At 44.5% G+C, this 15,421-nt stretch overlaps 1 protein-coding gene across 11 annotated transcripts in view; it reads left to right on the forward strand.

Annotated features, from left to right (window-relative positions):
• The window catches only part of PLEKHA7 (pleckstrin homology domain containing A7), a 152,127-nt gene that overhangs the window by 20,937 nt on the left and 115,769 nt on the right, over positions 1-15,421 (forward strand). The window lies entirely within an intron of this gene.

Consider the following 15,421-nt stretch of genomic DNA (forward strand, 5'->3'; position numbering starts at 1 on the left):
CGACGGTGGTTCAGGAGTTCCAGGCCTCCATGACGGCCTTGGACCTGATTCAAGTAACTGATGGCCCTACACACATTGGGAGAGGTGCACTAGACTTGATTTTTATCTCTGGTCAGTGGGTAAATGATCTGGATTTAGGAGATTTAGTGAAAGAACCAGTGTCATGGTCAGATCATTTTCTTCTTCGCCTAGACTTTCAGACCGCCGCTCCCCACCGCAGGGAGACGGAGCCAATGCGTTGGTTCCGTCCCAGGCGCCTGATGGACCCGGAGAGGTTCCTGACGGAGCTTGGGCCGCTTCCTGAGGATCTTACCCACGGCACGACTGAAGAACTGGTTGCGGCCTGGGAACGGGCCGCGGCTGGGGCTTTGGACCGTGTCGCGCCTTTGCGGCCTCTGACCCGGTGTAGATCTCAATTGGCTCCCTGGTTTTCCGAGGAGCTGAGAGAGATGAAACGCCGGAGAAGACGCCTGGAGAGTGTTTGGAGGTCTAGCCGTTCCGAGGCTGATCGGACACTAGTGAGGTCCTTTACTAGGACCTACCTAGTGGCAATGAGGGAGGCGAAGCGTTCCTACGTTTCCACCCTCATTGCATCGGCAGATAACCGCCCGGCCGCCCTGTTTTGGGTGACCCGTTCCCTCCTCCATCAAGAGGGACGGGATGACCCCTTACAGGGACGAGCTGAGGAGTTTAACGGTTATCTATACGATAAAATCGTTCAGCTTCGGGATAGTTTGGACCAAGATTGCGATGATCCAGCCGAGATGACAGAGACACGTCTTGTTGAGGTTATCTGGGATGAGTTTGATTCTGTGGCTCCCGAGGACATGGACAGGTTGCTGGGGAGATTACATGCAACTACATGTTTACTGGACCCGTGCCCTTCCTGGTTAGTGCTGGCTGCTCAGGAAGTGACACGAGGCTGGCTCCAGGGGATTATAAATGCTTCTTTGATGGAAGGGGTTTTCCCCGCCGCCTTGAAGGAGGCGGTGGTGAGACCTCTCCTCAAGAAGCCTTCCCTGGACCCAGCTATTTTGGGTAATTATCGTCCAGTCTCCAACCTTCGCTTTGTGGCGAAGGTTGTAGAGAGTGTAGTTGCATGGCAGCTCCCCCGGCACCTGGAGGAAACTGTCTATCTGGACCCGTTCCAGTCCGGCTTCCGACCCGGTTATAGCACGGAGACGGCTTTGGTCGCGTTGGTGGATGACCTCTGGAGGGCCAGGGACAGGGGTTGCTCCTCTGCCTTGGTCCTATTAGATCTCTCAGATACCATCGACCATGGTATCCTGCTGCGCCGGTTGGAGGGATTGGGAGTGGGGGGCACCGTTTATCGGTGGTTCTCCTCCTATCTCTCTGACCGGTCGCAGACGGTGTTGACAGGGGGGCAGAGATCGTCCTCGAGGCGCCTCACTTGTGGGGTGCCTCAGGGGTCGATTCTCTCGCCTACCCTGTTCAACATCTATATGAAGCCGCTGGGTGAGGTCATCAGTGGTTTCGGGGTGAGTTTTCATCTGTATGCTGATGATACTCAGCTGTACTTCTCCACCCCGGACCACCCCAACAAAGCGGTCGAAGTGCTGTCCCGGTGCCTGGAAGCTGTACGGGTCTGGATGGGGAGAAACAGACTCAAGCTCAATCCCTCCAAGACGGAGTGGCTGTGGATGCCGGCATCCCGGTACAGTCAGCTGAGTCCGCGGCTGACTGTCGGGAGCGAGTCATTGGCCCCAAAGGAGGTGGTTCGCAACTTGGGCGTCCTCCTGGATGGACGGCTGTCTTTTGATGAACACCTGGCGGCCGTCGCCAGGAGGGCCTTTTACCAGGTTCGCCTGGTTCGCCAGTTGCGTCCCTTCCTTGATCGGGATGCCTTATGCACGGTCACTCACGCTCTGGTTACGTCTAGGCTGGATTATTGCAATGCTCTCTACATGGGGCTGCCCTTGAGGTGCACCCGGAGGCTGCAGTTAGTCCAGAATGCGGCTGCGCGAGTAGTAACGGGAGCCGCTCGTGGCTCCCACGTGACATCGCTGCGTAGCTTCCATTATATTTTCACCTAGTGAAGCAGGATCCCTATGATTCCATATTGGTGGCATTTGTGAGCTATTAAATGTCTTAAACTGCAATAGAAAACAAAAGCTCTGTCTGTAACAACAACTATCAGTTTTTAACTATGCAGCTTGGGAAAAGTTGGAAAGAAGTTGGGAAGAAAAGGGTTGAGGAATAGGTCTACCTTCTAAATCCAGAGAACGATTCATCAGAAGCTGTCTAATCACTTTGATTAGACTTTGCTTTGATTGTTGAAAGTTTGGCTTGCAAATGCTGCATGCTGTGTTCAAAAAGAAAGGTGGTAGGTATCTCTGTTGTTTTTAGTTAGCTCCTGTTTTACCTTACTTGATCTCAGTGTGTTGAATTACTACTTTACACTTCATGGATGCTGTAAATGATGGTTTATGACCTCATAAGTCATGGTTATATGACCATAAGTTGCTGCAAATGGCCGAAAGTACGGTCCAGCTGCTGACTGCACAAAATGCTGTCACATGACTGCAACAGGGCATCTGTTGGAACTTTGGAACCAGGTTGTAAGTATCTTTCAGATGGTTTGTTGTAACTTTGAATGGGTGATTTATGTAACTGGTTGTAAGTTGAGGTCTACCTGACTTAAAAGGCTATAAAAACTTGGTTTTGTGATTTACCACTGCAGAGGACTAGAACAGGGCTCTCCAACCTTGGCAACTTTAAGAGTTGTGGACTTCAGCTCCCAGAGTTCCTCAGCCAGCTTTGCTGGACTTCAACTCCCAGCAATCCTGGGAGTTAAAGTCCACAAGTCTTAAAGTTGCAAAGGTCAGAGACCCCAAAATACACTATATGGCCTTTGGGTAGGAAAGACACTGTAGAGAGAATATTTCCTCGAGATATGAATTTATGTAGAAACTAAACACTATATGTGGGCCAGATAAGAACTATCTAATAAGAAAAATCCCAGTAGTGAATTTATAAAACATTAGATCAGTTATATTGCAGACTGAAGTTAGAAGGGATGGAAAGATCTACTTCTGGAAGACTGAAAAAGAAATGAAATGCTTTAAAGACAAACCATTCATTCATTAATAAGACATAATTTTATATTGACATCTATGACCCATGAATGACAAATTGAAGGAGGTTACGAACCCTTTTAATATACAGTTAAGAACCATCAAAGATGTAAAATTAGAAATTATAAACAACGGTAAATCATTGAATTTTACAGGCTGTTGGAATAAGAACATTTTCCTTTCAATATTTTTAGAAGTAAAATTGCAGCTTAAATAGTTCATCTATGCCAGTGAAAGACTGAAATTTTGAGATTTTGGGATGGTAGTAGTACTGGTAACTCCCAGGGGCAGTTGAAAGCCGTTTTCCATTCATCCCCTGCTTCATTCTGACCCGTAGTAGGCCTCCCTCCAGGTATGGCAAGCCAGTCAGAGCTTGATGTATCCAATGCACATTGGATAACTCAAGCACTTACTATTTTTGGCATGATCTGTTTCACTCTCTCTACTCTAACTCCTCTTGAACTATTCCCCATCATCATATTCTTTTTTGTTAGCAATCATATTATGAACCATTATTATAAAGCTTCATCTTTTGAACCAAATTAATGTTATGAAGTAATGAAGTAATTTAAGTATGATTTGTTAACTCAAATTTATACCCAAACTTGACAGAGCAAAACTGAAATCAATGTACAGATAATCCTCAATTTACCATTTTATCGGAGTCTGTCTATTACAGTTGTAAATTATGATTGTAATTAAGTGAGTTATTACATGACCAACCAGATTTTTTGACCTTTGGTCATAAATGATTATTAAATGAATCACCATGGTCATTAAGTGAACCCTCAGTTGTTAAGTGATGCTCCATTGTTCGCTATGGGGTGTCTTTGCCAAAAATCAGAAGTAAATGCTAGTTGTTGGCAATGCTGTAAATGATGGTTTATGACCTCATAAGTCATGGTTATATGACCATAAGTTGCTGCAAATGGCCGAAAGTACGGTCCAGCTGCTGACTGCACAAAATGCTGTCACATGACTGCAACAGGGCATCTGTTGGAACTTTGGAACCAGGTTGTAAGTATCTTTCAGATGGTTTGTTGTAACTTTGAATGGGTGATTTATGTAACTGGTTGTAAGTTGAGGTCTACCTGACTTAAAAGGCTATAAAAACTTGGTTTTGTGATTTACCACTGCAGAGGACTAGAACAGGGCTCTCCAACCTTGGCAACTTTAAGAGTTGTGGACTTCAGCTCCCAGAGTTCCTCAGCCAGCTTTGCTGGACTTCAACTCCCAGCAATCCTGGGAGTTAAAGTCCACAAGTCTTAAAGTTGCAAAGGTCAGAGACCCCAAAATACACTATATGGCCTTTGGGTAGGAAAGACAATGTTCCTGAAGTTAAGGTTGTTTTTTTTTTGTAAAAGTGAGGCAATGCCAGGGTTGCAGTATTCTGATTTATCTAAAGCACTTGTTTTGACAATATAGTTAATAGTCTACCAACAAGCTAGCAAGTTTTCTTTAAACCACAAGTGCTTCTTAGTCTTTAAAACAAAACCTTTTTTGTTAATTTAGAGGCTACCATAGTTTTTAAAAATATGGTTATATTACTGTACAATAAAACAGAGTGATAAAGAAGAAGTGTATAGCTAATAAAGATTTTATTGCCAAGTATATTAAAAAGAGATGGTAAAAAATTACATTTCTTTGGGCAGAAAAAATATTTACATCTTTCAAATATTTACATCTTTCATTTCACTCGAAGAAGAATCTCTGGGGGTTTTTTAATAGGTTTTTTAATAAGGGGCTTTTAAAGGGGGGGAGGGGATTGACGGGTAGGGGGAGTGACCCGTCGGGGAGGGTATGTCCAGTCCCAACGCGGGCTCACGACACTATTTCAGTTGGTCCGAAGACAGGGGGGGAGGGGATTGTACAGAGCGGAGAACATTATCCCATCTGTACGGTGAGTGGGAGGGGCAGATATGGCGGAGGCAGGGGTCAGATCGCTCTTTGGGAGCACGTGTTCGATGTTTAAAAGCGATCACGCATCCGCCCCCAGTCCTCACTCATTCCCCGGATGGTCAAGACCCTCAGAGCTTGGGTCTTCGGCTGATGCTTTGCAATGCCCGGTCCGTGGTTAACAAGGCTCCCCTGATTTGTGACCTTATTCAGAGGGAGTCCGCGGACCTTATGGGCATTACGGAGACCTGGTTGGGCACAGAAGGGGGTGTACCCCTGGTCGAACTGTGCCCGCCGGGTTTCCGTGCATTCCATCAGCCGAGGACCCAAGGTAGGGGTGGGGGGGTGGCGGTTGTGATTAAAGAAAGTCTGGAACCGAGGGAGTCCACTGTTCCTCAGATAGCTGGCTGTGAATCCCTCCTTGTGAAGTGGGGCCACCGGAATCAGCTGGGGCTGTTGATCACGTACCTGGCTCCTTGCTGCGTGACTACAGCCCTACCTGAACTGCTAGAGGTGCTTGCTGGCGTGGCGGTTGAGATCCCCAGACTACTGGTCTTGGGGGATTTCAACCTGCCATCTGCCGGCTTGTCGTCGACGGTGGTTCAGGAGTTCCAGGCCTCCATGACGGCCTTGGACCTGATTCAAGTAACTGATGGCCCTACACACATTGGGGGAGGCGCGCTAGACTTGATTTTTATCTCTGGTCAGTGGGTAAATGATCTGGATTTAGGAGATTTAGTGAAAGAACCGGTGTCATGGTCAGATCATTTTCTTCTTCGCCTAGACTTTCAGACCGCCGCTCACCACCGCAGGGAGACGGAGCCAATGCGTTGGTTCCGCCCCAGGCGCCTGATGGACCCGGAGAGGTTCCTGACGGAGCTTGGGCCGCTTCCTGAGGATCTTACCCACGGCACGACTGAAGAACTGGTTGCGGCCTGGGAACGGGCCGCGGCTGGGGCTTTGGACCGTGTCGCGCCTTTATGCGGCCTCTGACCCGGTGTAGATCTCAATTGGCTCCTGGTTTTCCGAGGAGCTGAGAGAGATGAAACGCCGGAGAAGACGCCTGAGAGTGTTTGGAGGTCTAGCTGTTCCGAGGCTGATCGGACACTAGTGAGGTCCTTTACTAGGACCTACCTAGTGGCAATGAGGGAGGCGGTTGCCCCACGCTTCCACCCTCATTGCATCGGCAGATAACCGCCCGCCGCCCTGTTTGGGTGACCCGCCTCCTCCATCAAGAGGACGGGATGACCTACAGGGACGAGCTGAGGAGTTTAACGGTTATCTATACGATAAAATCGCTCAGCTTCGGGATAGTTTGGACCAAGATTGCGATGATCCAGCCGAGATGACAGAGACACGCCTTGTTGAGGTTATTTGGGATGAGTTTGATTCTGTGGCTCCGAGGACATGGACAGGTTGCTGGGAGGTTACATGCAACTACATGTTTACTGGACCCGTGCCCTTCCTGGTTAGTGCTGGCTGCTCAGGAAGTGACACGAGGCTGGCTCCAGGGATTATAAATGCTTCTTTGATGGAAGGGTTTTCCTCACGCCTTGAAGGAGGCGGTGGTGAGACCTCTCCTCAAGAAGCCTTCCCTGGACCCAGCTATTTTGGGTAACTATCGTCCAGTCTCCAACCTTCGCCAGGCGAAGGTTGTAGAGAGTGTGGTTGCATGGCAGCTCCCCGGCACCTGGAGGAAACTGTCTATCTGGACCTGCTCCAGTCCGGCTTCCGACCCGGTTATAGCACGGAGACGGCTTTGGTCGCGTTGGTGGATGACCTCTGAGGGCCAGGGACAGGTTGCTCCTCTGCCTTGGTCCTATTAGATCTCTCAGCGGCTTTCGATACCATCGACCATGGTATCCTGCTGCGCCGGTTGGAGGGATTGGGAGTGGGGGGCACCGTTTATCGGTGGTTCTCCTCCTATCTCTCTGACCGGTCGCAGACGGTGTTGACAGGGGGGCAGAGGGCGGCCCCCAGGCGCCTCTCTTGTGGGGTGCCTCAGGGTCGATTCTCTCGCCTACCCTGTTCAACATCTATATGAAGCCGCTGGGTGAGGTCATCAGTGGTTTCGGGGTGAGTTTCCATCTGTACGCTGATGATACTCAGCTGTACTTTTCCACCCCGGACCACCCCAACGAAGCGGTCGAAGTGCTGTCCCGGTGCCTGGAAGCTGTACGGGTCTGGATGGGGAGAAACAGACTCAAGCTCAATCCCTCCAAGACGGAGTGGCTGTGGATGCCGGCATCCCGGTACAGTCAGCTGAGTCCGCGGCTGACTGTCGGGGGCGAGGCATTGGCCCCAAAGGAGGTGGTTCGCAACTTGGGCGTCCTCCTGGGTGGACGGCCGTCTTTTGATGGACACCTGGCGGCCGCCGCCAGGAGGGCCTTTTACCAGGTTCGCCTGGTTCGCCAGTTGCGCCCCTTCCTTGATCGGGATGCCTTATGCACGGTCACTCACGCCTGGTTACGTCTAGGCTGGATTATTGCAATGCTCTCTACATGGGCTGCCCTTGAGGTGCACCCGGAGGCTGCAGTTAGTCCAGAATGCGGCTGCGCGAGTAATAACGGGAGCCACCCGTGGCTCCCACGTGACATCGCTGCCCCGTAGCTTGCACTGGCTTCCTGTGGTCTTCGGTGCGCTTCAAGATTTTGGTAACTATCTTTAAAGCGCTCCATGGCTTAGGACCCGGTACTTACGAGACCGCCTGCTGTTACCTTTGCCTCCCACCGACCCCACGCTCGCACAGAGAGGGTCTCCCCAGGGTGCCGTCCCCCAAACAGTGTCGGCTGGCGGCCCCAGGAGTAGGGCCTTCTCTGTGGGGGCAGTGACGCCTGGAACGAACTTCCCCCCGGCCTGCGTCAAGTGCCTGATCTTCGGACCTTTCGTCGTGAGCTCAAAACATATTTATTCATTAAAGCGGGACTGGCATAATTAGTGATGTATTTTAATTGGGTTTTTTAATATTTTTTAACTTCTTAATTTAAATTTTAATAATCAGCCTTTAAAATTTGCTCTTTTTAATTGTTGTTTTAAATTGTATACATTTTTGTTTTATTTTGGCTGTACACCGCCCTGAGTCCTTCGGGAGAAGGGCGGTATAAAAATTTAATAAATAAATAAATAAATAAATAAATAAATTTGGACCATGTAATAATTGATTCTCAGGATTTAACAATGTTGTCTTTATGGATCAAGATGTGGGTTGGAGTAGACTGCTGTGGGTGTTGAGCACTAAAAACTTGAATGCAGACTGTTGTTTTTAGTTAGCTCCCTGTTTTACCTTACTTGATCTCAGTGTGTTGAATTACTACTTTACACTTCATGGATGCTGTAAATTCTGAACCTATTGCAATTAACATAGTTTGTGCATAAATTGAAGAACAGATCTTGTATGAGACAAATTAAGATCATTATGTGTGCTTCACAGACTCTATTCATGCAGCTGCATTATAATAATAAGGGCAGGGGGGACAGATAGGAAAGACACTGTAGAGAGAATATTTCCTCGAGATATGAATTTATGTAGAAACTAAACACTATATGTGGGCCAGATAAGAACTATCTAATAAGAAAAATCCCAGTAGTGAATTTATAAAACATTAGATCAGTTATATTGCAGACTGAAGTTAGAAGGGATGGAAAGATCTACTTCTGGAAGACTGAAAAAGAAATGAAATGCTTTAAAGACAAACCATTCATTCATTCAGTAGGATCTGGTAGGACTTTAATTGGAAATCTTCTGAATCACATCTGTAGATCCAGACATAGATACCAAAAATCACATAGGGTTCCTTAAAATTAACTTACGCTCACACGATTTTCTTTCTTTTTTGCCTTTGAGTCAGATTTGATTCCTGGTAAGTACATGGACCAGTCCCTGTGGGCAATTTGCCAGTGTTTCCTTCCTAGGACTATGGGTGAGTAACTAGCCCAAAGTCAGTCATTTGGCTTCCTTGCCTAAGGCCAGTCTAGAACTCAGGTTTTCCGTTGTAAATCTCTTGAAGAACACAAAACATTTGTCACAAAACAATAAAATGAATCCCCATCCCATTCTGAAAAGGAGTATTAATTGCAATATTTGCTGCTTTGTTACTAAATTGAGTATTTGTGTTTTAATAATTCAATACATTTAAGAGGCTTTAACAGGGTAATACATTTAGGCATTGCTTGTTTTGAGCCTGCACCTCATCAATGGCATCTTGAATACTACGGATTTATCTTTTCAGTAATATACAGTCATGGCCAAAATTGTTGGCACCCCAGAAATTTTTCCAGAAAATCAAGTATTTCTCACAGAAAAGTATTGCATTAACACATGTTTTGCTATACACATGTTTATTCCCTTTGTGTGTATTGGAACAAAACAAAAGGAGGAAAAGAAGCAAATTGGACATAATGTCACACAAAACTCCAAAAATGGGCTGGACAAAATTATTGGCACCCTTTCAAAATTGTGAATAAATAAGATTGTTTCAAGCATGTGATGCTCCTTTAAACTCACCTGGGGCAAGTAACAGGTGTGGGCAATATAAAAATCACACCTGAAAGCAGATAAAAAGGAGAGAGGTTCACTTAGTCTTTGCATTGTGTGTCTGTGTGTGTCACACTAAGCACGGACAACAGAAAAAGGAGAAGAGAACTGTCTGAGGACTTGAGAACCAAAATTGTGGAAAAATATCAACAATCTCAAGGTTACAAGTCCATTTCCAGAGATCTAAATTTGCCTTTGTCCACAGTGTGCAACATTATCAAGAAGTTTGCAACCCATGGCACTTTAGCTAATCTCCCGGGCTGTGGACGGAAGAGAAAAATTGATGCAACGCAGGATAGTCCGGATGGTGGATAAGCAGCCCCAAACAAGTTCCAAAGAAATTCAAGCTGTCCTGCAGGCTCAGGGAGCATCAGTGTCAGCGCGACCTATCCGTTGACATGTAAATGAAATAAAACGCTATGGCAGGAGACTCAGGAGGACCCCACTGCTGACACAGAGACATAAAAAAGCAAGACTACAGTTTGTCAAAATGTACTTGAGTAAGCCAAAATCCTCCTAGGAAAACATCTTGTGGACAGATGAGACCAAGATAGAACTTTTTGGTAAAGCACATCATTCTACTGTTTACCGAAAACGGAATGAGGCCTACAAAGAAAAGAACACAGTAGCTACAGTGAAATATGGTGGAGGTTCAATGATGTTTTGGGGTTGTTTTGCTGCCTCTGGCACTGGGTGCCTTGACTGTGTGCAAGGCATCATGAAATCTGAGGATTACCAAAGGATTTTGGGTCGCACTGTAGAGCCCAGTGTCAGAAAGCTGGATTTGCATCCGAGATCTTGGGTCTTCCAGCAGGACAATGACCCCAAACATACGTCAAAAAGCACCCAGAAATAGATGGCAACAAAGTGCTGGAGAGTTCTGAAGTGGCCAGCAATGAGTCCAGATTCCTATTAAACACCTGTGGAGAGATCTTAAAATTGCTGTTGGGAAAAGGCACCTTTCCAATAAGAGAGACCTGGAGCAGTTTGCAAAGGAAGAGTGGTCCAAAATTCCAGGTGAGAGGTGTAAGAAGCTTATTGATGGTTATAAGAAGCGACTGATTTCAGTCATTTTTTCCAAAGGGTGTGCAACCAAATATTAAGTTAAGGGTGCCAATAATTTTGTCCAGTCCATTTTTGGAGTTTTGTGTGACATTATGTCTAATTTGGGACGCGGTGGCTCAGGGGCTAGGACGTTGAGCTTGTCGATCGAAAGGTCGGCAGCTCAGCAGTTCGAATCCCTAGTGCTGCCATGTAACGGGGTGAGCTCCCGTTACTTGTCCCAGCTTCTGCCAACCTAGCAGTTCGAAGCACGAAAATGCAAGTAGAAAAAATAGGGACCGCCTTTGGTGGGAAGGTAACAGCGTTCCGTGCGCCTTTGGCGTTGAGTCATGCCGGCCACATGACCACGGAGACGTCTTCGGACAGCGCTGGCTCTTCGGCTTTGAAACGGAGATGAGCACCGCCCCCTAGAGTCGGCAATGACTAGCATGTATGTGCGAGGGGAACCTTTACCTTTACCTTTATGTCCAATTTGCTTTTTTACCTCCCTTTTTTTGTTTTGCTCTAATACACACAAAGGGAATAAACTAGTGTATAGCAAAACATGTGTTACTGCAATATTTTTCTGTGAGAAATACTTGATTTTCTGGAAAAAATTCTGGGGTGCCAACAATTTCGGCACGACTGTAGCTACGGTTCTAATCCAGCTGGGTTTGTTCAGTGTAGATCAAGGAATATCACCTTTAATCTCTGCTAGAATGAACTAGATCCAGGTTTGGGGACCTTGTTGGTATACTCTTGTCTGATAAGCTGCTTTCTACATTAGAACTCCCATTATCTGCTCTGACTGATTTGGGTAGCAGCAGGTGTAATACGATCAATATCTGTAACCACTATTGGAATTAGATTGAATCAGATCTAAGAAGATCTAAATTCAGATCTTCACTGAATGATGATGAAGGAGATCACTGTGTGACATTGTACCAGTCATTGTCTCTCAGCCCAATCTGTCCAAAAGAGTTTTTGGGACATAAAGTGAAGGGCAATCTTCTTGTATACTACATTAAGCTCTGAGATAAAACTTGGAATATAAATGCAACAAACAAATACATTACACCTCAATCCTGGATCATAATGTTTTGATTACTGTATGATGTGGCACAAAGAATCTGCACTAACTCTGTGCTGTCTTGTTAAACTCTGTCTAGAATGACAGGGATTAGACCCAGGTTTTATATTTGCAAAGCAGAAGCTCTACCCTTTAGCTCCAGCATTTCTCTTCATCTTGAGAACTTTAGGAAGCATTCTGTGGACAGGAAACATAATCTTCAGAACCTGTTTTTTTCCACCACAGGTAGGGAGAAATAGATATCCTAGGTGAGGGCTCTCATATTTTTACAATGTCGGTCAGCATTTTTCTTCAATTCTGTCATTACAGTTTTATACTGTGCACTTTTGGAACTACATGTTTATCACTTTTATGCATGATTGCCAGAGGTGGGTTTCAGCAGGTTCTGACTAGTTCTGGATAACTGGTAGCGGAAATTTTGAATAGTTTGGAGAACCAGTAGTAAAAATTCTGCCTGGCCCTGCCCCCAGCTGATTGGGACGAAATGGGAATTTTGCAATAACCTTCCCTGGATTGGAGAGGGAATGGAGATTTTACAATATCCTTCCCCTCCCATGCCTAGTAAGTCACACCCACCAAGCCATGCCATGCCACGAAGCTACACCCACAGAACCGGTAGTAAAAAAATTTGAAACCCACCACTGATGATTGCCCTTTTAATAAAGAAAAATACTGAGAGAATAGATATACAGTTTTGGGTAGTTTTGATACTGAGCACTCTAAGCAGCAGGTCTACTAAAATAAGTAAGCTCGAGTTACAAAAAAATGGTATTCTACCCTGGTTTTTTGGTACACAATCCTGACTTACTGAATATTGTTTTTCATGTAACATGTTTTCTGGCAGCATTTTTTAAAACTACATCGCTTTCCAGTAACATTCTTTTGTTGGTAGGTAGCTTTCCACAGTGATGGAGTGTCCTTACAGAGAAAAGATAACATTAGAAAAAATATGTTTGTAGAAGGAATCCTGCAGACTCAGTGTTTGAATGAAAGAAAATAGTAGCAAGATAACCTTTATGTAGGAAGTGGCATTATGATAGTAGAGTTCAAATTGCTTGGCCTATCAGTATCTTAGTAGGAGGGTGATGTTTCTAAATTAATGGAAAGAAAGGGAGCAGAGAATGTTGAAGACAGAGGGAAGTGATGACAGCCTTGAGAATGTCAGTCTGACCAATAAGATAAATGGAGACAAGAGAAGAATTTTTGTGCAGGGAAAGGACGTAACATGTCAACTTCTTCTGCTACCTGTTATTTCATCTGCTGCCCCCAAAGGTCACTAGGTTTATAATCTGCAGAATTCTGTGGCATTCATGGTTGAATCTTTGAATACCTTATTCAGAAAGTGTCTCTGTCATTTGAAGAACACTGAAAAGCAGGAACAAACTGTTCTTACAGTGCAAACGTGTCAGAAAAGGTAATTATGTGTTTATCACTTTCCTTGACTTTATAGAAGGGACAGCGATTAGAAAGGCATTGAGAAGAACAGCTGCCCTGTCTTCTCATGGAAGTGAAAGTTCTGTGTTTGTAATAATGATAGTTAGTTGTAAAAAAAATTGATGGTGCTTCTTCTATGCCGTAAGTTCCAAATTCACTTACAATAGCATTACACTTGCAGAAATGTGGATTGCTAAAATAGTGACAGCTCCAAACTGCGCAAGATCCAAAGCTCACATCAGAATTAAACCTGCCAGCTTTCTATATCAACTCAAAAATGTCAAGTACTGATGATGACTCTCACTTCATATTAGAACTGAAATAAGTAATTACCATATTACACTGTGTTTTTCTGGAGCAACACTAATGAGCTGGGTGACTAACAGGAGAGATTATCTCAAAGTTGTTAAGTTGGTCATCATTGACATATTCAAACATTTTTATTCAGGCCAGACTGTTTTTGTATTGAATTCAATATCCATTTTCAATTAGCTATTATAAACCAGAGTGTTATATCAGTCTTGCATGTATTAGTACGTAGCATAATTTTCAGCAGTGTGCTATATAACCAAAGAAGATTCTTCCAGAATGTTTATTTGACCTTTTGTTGTAATTAGAGCCCTACAATTCAAAAAGTCTCCCATTCTAGTATTAAATCCAACCAACCAGCTTAGCTTCTGAGCCCAGAGTCTTTGAAATCAGTGGCAATTACTGATTTTTGCTTGCATTTTGAAAGTATTAAAAATTCTATTACATTTTTATAGCAAAGAGAACGTTTCCAAACAAACAGTGTTACATAAATAGTATACTATCATTCAAAAAGAAGTTAAGTGAAACTTCTGGGAAAGCAATTATAGATTGAAGATGGCACCACAAGAGCAGAGGCGATACCTGTAGTAGATAAAGGAGTTGGCAAATGAAACTCCTCTCCAGAGGAAGGAGAGGACTAGAATCACCCACAGTTTATTCCATGCAAAGTCTCCCTATGAAGAGGTCATAGATTAATGATGTCCAGCAGGTTTGGAAGTCTGGGAACTTAAGGTGGGAGGGGGGGAAGTAACTTGCTGAAACTGTGGTTCGGTGCTTTCAATTGGACACTGGGTTCACCCACTTTCTTTCTTAACCACCTTAGAAAATCTCTTGGAATTTATTGTTCTGAGGTTAATAGCCTTTAGAAGAACAAGAAGAACAAGTTGACTATGCTGGGAATTTCCTTTTATCTTTGATGAATGAAGCTTCTTGTAAATTTCAAGGATTTAAAAGAAAAAAAATACTCTTGGAAAACAGCAAAAGAGAATCTAGATGTGGATTTTAGAACGTTAAGGAGCCAGGTGGATATGAAACAATATTTCTTGTAGGTTGTTTAAACTTTTATTAATATATAACAAAGAACTTGAAATTAATTATCAAAAATCCATTGGAAAGGTTTTGTTTGGAAAATAAACATATGATTAGAGCAATGGTGGGATTCAACCAGTTCACACCACTTCGGGAGAACTGGTTGTTAACTTTCTGAGCAGTTTGGTGAACTGGTTGTTGGAAGAAGTCATTAGGGCAGAGAACCGGTTGTTAAATTATTTGAATCCCACCACTGGATTAGAGGGGACTTTGAAGGTTGACTAGAAGGAACCAGAGAGAAGTACAGATTACAATTAATGGAGAAGTGGCCCATTAATGCAATTAAGCAATATTACCTTACTATAGAAGAAATCAAGAATATTTGGGAACGGAACCCAGAAACTACTCTTGAGATAGTCTGCCACAATAGAAATGGATTTAACAGATGCTACATAAAAGGAGCAGATTTTATTGGACGAAATAGACATTGAGGTTTATCAGAATGTGGATTTGAAAATGGATTTGAAAATGTCAGACTGCAAGAGTGATATGGAAAAAGATGCCATAATGGATTTACAAATGTCTTAATAATTAAATGGGACATACACAGCGGTGGGATTCAAATTTTTTTACTACTGGTTTTGTGGGCGTGGCTTGATGGGCATGGTGTGGCTTGATGGGCATGGCTTAGTGGGCATGGCAGGGAAAGAATACTGTAAAACCTCCATTTCCACCCCACTCTAGGGGAAGGATACTGTAAAAACTCCATTCCCCTGCCCCCCACTCCAGAGTAAGGTTACTTGGGAGGCAGAGAATAGATGGGGGCAGGGCCAGTCAGAGGTGGTATTTACCGGTTCTCCGAACTACTCAAAATTTCCACTACTGGTCCTCCAGAACTGGTCAGAACCTGCTGTATACCACCTCTGGACATAGAAATAATAAATTAGATGAGTGACTTGGAAAGATCTTCAATATGTACATATAGACATACTG

This window comes from Ahaetulla prasina, chromosome 1 (assembly GCF_028640845.1).
Source record: "Ahaetulla prasina isolate Xishuangbanna chromosome 1, ASM2864084v1, whole genome shotgun sequence".
Classification (NCBI taxonomy): Eukaryota; Metazoa; Chordata; class Lepidosauria; order Squamata; family Colubridae; genus Ahaetulla; species Ahaetulla prasina.